This window comes from Rutidosis leptorrhynchoides, chromosome 4, assembly GCF_046630445.1.
Source record: "Rutidosis leptorrhynchoides isolate AG116_Rl617_1_P2 chromosome 4, CSIRO_AGI_Rlap_v1, whole genome shotgun sequence".
NCBI classification, from domain to species: domain Eukaryota; kingdom Viridiplantae; phylum Streptophyta; class Magnoliopsida; order Asterales; family Asteraceae; genus Rutidosis; species Rutidosis leptorrhynchoides.
In genome coordinates this window covers 197,453,128-197,459,127 of record NC_092336.1, presented here as the reverse complement: position 1 = coordinate 197,459,127, position 6,000 = coordinate 197,453,128, and positions in this window count along the sequence as shown.

The window sequence follows — 6,000 nt, the reverse complement described above, 5'->3', positions numbered from 1 at the left end:
GTATGCATGTGTGCCTTGTAGGGTATATATATATAATAAATGAGAAATGATAATGGTGTCATATTTTAATAATTCGCACAGTAGTAGCCTTACTTTTTAAAAGGAAACAAGTTTTCAATTATTATTAAAACGTGCACAGATTAACAAAGGCATTCATATCTGCCGACAGTTTATACTGATTGCTAAATCATACTCCGTTGATAAAATCAGTGGCGAATAAAAGTCTTCAGAAAAATCTCATGCTTTTAAATTAACTATATTTATTTTTATTGGTCATTATGGTATAAATTTCGATCATTAACTTATTAAATAAAAATTACATCAACTGTCCCACTCAATTCTGGGTAAAATATAAAAAGTTCCTAAAATTTAACAAACAGCTCCTAAATACATTTTTAATAAGTCTATGATTTATAGAACTCATTTTCGAATCACCGTTTATTTTAAAATCATATAAGTTTGAACTTAGTTTGATTAATATAAATCGGAACATCAAACGAGTATTACAATCATTTAATATTTATTTTTACTATAGATTATTTATATATATAGTTATGTTGTAAATAATAATTATTATAATATTCTATTTTTATTTTATTTTACATAATTCGTTTTAATAACAACAACATATAATGTTTCGAATTGTATTTCCAATTATTATTTATATATAAATATATTCACACATAACTATTTACAAATAGTGGTTCGTGAATCATCAGGAATGGTCGAAGATTAATTGAATATATGAAACAGTTCAAAATTTTTGAAACTCAACCTAACAGGCTTTTCTTAACGTGTCAAAAATATAATATCGTATCGAGAGTTTGGTTTAAAATTAGTCGAAATTTTCCGGGTCACTACATTGCTGACCAATTTCCAGAACCAAACTCGTCTTCGTTTGACCGTGGCGACGGTTTAAGTGTGAGTATGTCAGAAATTTCAGCACAACGGTAATAGGGTGTAGTGACTTTCGGAAGGCCATAAATCCTAAACTGTAACTCGGATTAAGACGAGGTCTAAATGGAAAATCATCTACTCGAACCGAACTAACTGAAAATTAACATTTCAGTAGCCCAGGTGGTCTGATCAGATCCCAAAAACAGTAAGCAATGTGCTCCGGTGGGGTTCTTAGTGCTTGATGCTCATTACGGTTCTCATCCTTGATGCTTGTAGCTTCAAGTGTACAACTCGTTGATGGGTTAGCATCACCTTGACCAAGATTCTACCATCAACACACAATATGTTAAGACCAAGTAAGAACACAACTCATTTAAGAGTCTTAGATGGTTGATGAACCAAGGTTACATCATATCATTAGTCTTAACACAATTTCAAGTTACATTTATAACTAAAGCTACAAACTTTACTTCAATCAAGTAAGTATGAACATAATCTAAGTCAAATGAAGTGATGGAACCCTAAGCTAGAGAGCTTGGATCCTTTACACACAAGTTATAAGGTCACAAAGCTAGAAAGCTTGAACCTTTAGTGTTCTTGAAGAACTTGAAGCATAAAGCTTAGATCTTTAAGTTATATGAAGACCATAAATACAAGTTTTGATCTTTATAACAAAATAATGAGATCATAAGTTAGGAAACTTAGATCCAACAAAAGATATGAAGATTCGAGCTAGAAAGCTTGCATCTTTGTTGTTCTTGAAGATCTTGAAGCATAAAGCTTGGATCTTTAAGTTACATGAAGATTACAAACACAAGTTTGAATCTTTATAACAAAATAGCAAGATTAAAGTTAAAAGATATAGATCTACAAAGTAGGTGAAGGTTCAAAGCTAGAAAACTTAAATCTTCCATGTTCTTGAAGGATTCAAATCCATGTTTGAATCTACAAGATGTAATCAAGATCAAAAGCTAAAAAGCTAGATCTATGATGATGATGATGAATTCGTGAGAGAGAGAGGAAGAAGAAGAAGAAGAAAAATCAATACTTACACTTTTTAGAGAGAGAAAGAACTAGAGAAAGAATTAGAGAGTGAGCGTGTGTAAATTACAAATGAAAGCAAGTGTAAAATGGATGGAATAAGGCTTGTATTTATAGGTGGTGAGGGTGTGGGTGGGTTAAGGTGGCTGTGATTATGGAGGGGGGACAAGGGAGACCAACTTTTGCTTTTTGGTTAATGGTTGTCTAAAGTTGGTGCTTATGTTAGGATCTCATGCAATATTAAGGATAATACTTGACATAAATGCTAGCATGTTCTCTCTAATAAATGGGCATTTGTCTTACATATTAATGGGTCACTAGCTATTTATAATTGGGCTAATTAAATAGTCCACTAACTAGTGTAGGGTGGGCTAAGGCTCAACAAGGTAGAAAGTCCAACAAGACTAGCTAGTAAGCATAAGTAAATTACTATGCGTAATTAAGCATCCAAAAACCCAAATAATTATTATTATAAAATAATAATTAAGATTTCGTAGTCATAATATTTCGATTACGACAAAAGTTAAACGTGTACGCAGTACGCAGTTTGTTCGTAACGTCAAGTGACACTAACGGTCATAAAGGCTTCCGGTGATTAAGTCAAGTATCTTACGTACTTAAAGGCACGTTTTAACACATAAATGAAAGTAAGCCATGTGTATAAAGATTCCAGAGTATAAAGTAGCATAGTACGCACAAATACGCAGTTTCGCAAAAACCACAAGGCACAAAAACAAGTTGAAAAAGTCGGGTCATTACATAACATGAGACAACGACGGTGGATTGAAACCTTAAACTATTATGATTGTGAGCTTCGTTACCATCCTGGGAAGGCAAATGTAGTAGCCGATGCCTTAAGTTGAAAAGAAAGAGCGGTGCCTCTTCGTGTTCGAACTTTAAACATCACCATCCACACCAATCTCAATAACCAAATTCGTGTAGCCCAAGACGAGGCTCTCAAGGATGAAAACATCTCTCTCGAACGCTTGAACGTCCTCGCCTCACGATTCGAAGTTAAGGAGACCGGACTTGAGACCGGACTTTGATATTTCGCCGGAAGAATTTGGGTGCCTAGTTATGGGGACTTGCGAAGTCTTGTTCTAGACGAAGCCCATAATTCAAGGTATTCGATTCACCCCGGCGCCAATAAGATGTACCACGACCTTAAAGAACAATATCGGAGGTCGAACACTAAAAGGGAAGTCGCTACTTATGTTGGAAAGTGCCTAATTTACTCCAAAGTCAAAGCCGAACATCAAAGGCCGTCTGGGTTACTTCAACAACCCGAAATCCCGTAATGGAAGTGGGAAAGAATAACGATGGACTTTATCACCAAACTACCCAAGATAATAGGCAGTTATGATACCATTTGGGTTATTATTGACCGTCTCACCAAATCCGCCCACTTCCTAGCCATGAAGAAAACCGAAAAAATGGAAAAACTTGCACAACTTTACATTAAAGAGATCATAGCTCGTCACGGTGTACCTTTATCGATTATTTCTGACCGAGATGGCCGTTTTGTTTCTAGATTTTGGTGTACCTTACAAGAAGCGTTGGGAACACGATTGGACATGAGCACCGCATATCATCCACAAACCGATGGACAGAGAGAACGCACGATTCAAACTTTGGAAGATATGTTACGAGCTTGCGTTATCAATTTCGGAAAAGCTTGGGACAATCACTTACCTCTCGCCGAATTCTCTTACAACAATAGTTATCACGCGAGTATCAACGCCGCACCATTCGAAGCGTTATATGGCCGAAAATGTCGTTCTCCTCTTTGTTGGGCCGAAGTAGGCGACAAGCAAATCACCGGACCCGAACTCATTCATGAAATAACCGAGAAGATCATTCAAATCCGAGATAGGCTCAGGACGGCCCGTAGTCCTCAAAAGAGCTATACCGACACTAGACGCAACGACCTCAAATTCCAAGTCGGTGACCGCGTAATGTTAAAACTCGCACCTTGGAAAGGTGTAATCCGTTTTGAGAAACGCGGGAAGCTAAATTCGCAGTATATTGGTCCTTTCGAAATCTTGGAGCGTGTTGGAACCGTTGCTTATCGTTTAGATCTCCCGCCTCAACTGAGCTCCGTTCATCCTACTTTCCATGTATCAAATTTGAAAAAGTGTTTTGCCGAACCCGAACTCGTCATCCCTCTCGAGGAGCTTACGATTGATGATAAACTTCATTTTGTGGAAGAACCAGTTGAAATTGTGGACCACTCCGTCAAAACGCTAAAACAAAGCTAAATTCCGATTGTCAAAGTCCGTTGGAACGCCAAAAGAGGACCCGAGTTTACTTGGGAAAAACAAGATCAAATGAAAAGGAAGTACCCTCATTTATTCGTGAATTTGGAAACGCAAGATCTCGAGGAAGAAACAACGACTACTATGCATACTTAAATTTCGGGACGAAATTTCTTTTAAGGAGTAGGTAATGTAACATCCTGTCTTTTCCCGTTTACTTTTCGTTTAATTATTTTAAAGTTCGTTATTTAATTATAACATCTCTCGTTTACTCTACGTCTTTAAGGTGATTCGTTTGGTTAATTCACGCAACCGCTTACAAAGTTGAGGGACTAATGTTGTTAAATGGGAAAAGAGGTGACTAGGTCAAATGGTCAAACATTCATCCTCATCCATTCATTTCACCTCCTCACTTTAATACTTCCATCCTTTTTCTCTCAACATCCAATTCAAGAATTCATCATCTATTCAAGATCTAGCAAGCATCAACTAAAACAAATTACATATTCGGAAACCTTGCATCTTCCTCTTCGAATCCATACGAACTTCATTGCATTTGGGTAACTTTCTAAAAATACTAGATTTTATGTTCTTGATCTTTTAAAGTTAAAAGTGTGTTAATTAGTGTCTATGGCTCAAGTCTAACATGAATATGTGATTTATATGCTTGTTCTTGTCATTTTGATGTAACTAGCTTAAACTTGAAAGATGACTTTCTTGAGTTTTGGTTGATCATATGTTGTTAGATGTTAAAAGTGCATGTATTAAATGTGTTACTAGCATCACTAGCTTCAATATGGTATGTAAGTTGACTTGGAAAAGTCTCATTAACATGATTAAGGAATTTATGATTTTTGGTTAGGGTTTGGTAGCCTTAAATGTGATTGTTGATGCATTAAAAGCCTTGCAATGTTGTTTGTAAGTGTTTAATAGTATTGTATGCGTAATTACCTACGAAACGGCGTATTATATGTGTGTATTAAGTTCCCGAATCATCTTATGCATTTTGTGAACTTGAAACCTTGATAATGAACCTTTAATGATCACTTGACGAGAATTCGATTATTGTAAATGATGTTTTTATTTGATGAAAAGTGTTTAGTTTTATTCCTCGTTAAATTACCTTTCCAACGATATAAGATACGTGTTTTGAATATTTACGGTTCATTAGTTATGGTTGTTTGAAGTTGGATTCGTGCATTAAGTGTTCAAACTACCCATATTTGCTAAACAGATACCTGGAGTGGTGCACCAAAACCTTGAGCGGCGCTCCGGCCCCGGCTGTCCAAAAGTGCACATTTTCGTTTAATTCTAACTATGCTACGCACCTCCGATTAACATGAAACTTGTTCTAACATACTCATATATGATTATGAAACTTAGAAAAATAGTTCGGGACCCGACCCGAACGTGTTGACTTTTTCGTTGACTTTGACTTGACAAAAGTTGACTTTTATTCAAACTTAACCAATGCTTTGTTTAACCGTTCTAATCTTCTTGTGTACTTGATTCTTGCATGAAACTTGACAATTTGATTCACATGCTATATATATAACCGAGTCGTAACGAGCCATAGGACTAATTGAACAACTTTGACCAACCGTGTTTACCGTTATTGACACGACCTACTTGTTTAGGTCAAGACTAGCATTCTTTCTTGCACACGTTTACTTTGTGAAGTACATTTGCATTCGCGCACTCAATGTGAGATCATAGTCCCACCTTTACTCTTTTATACTTATACTTGGGATGAGAAAACATAAACGATTTATACTTTTATACTTTGAACACAAGTACGAAAACAAAC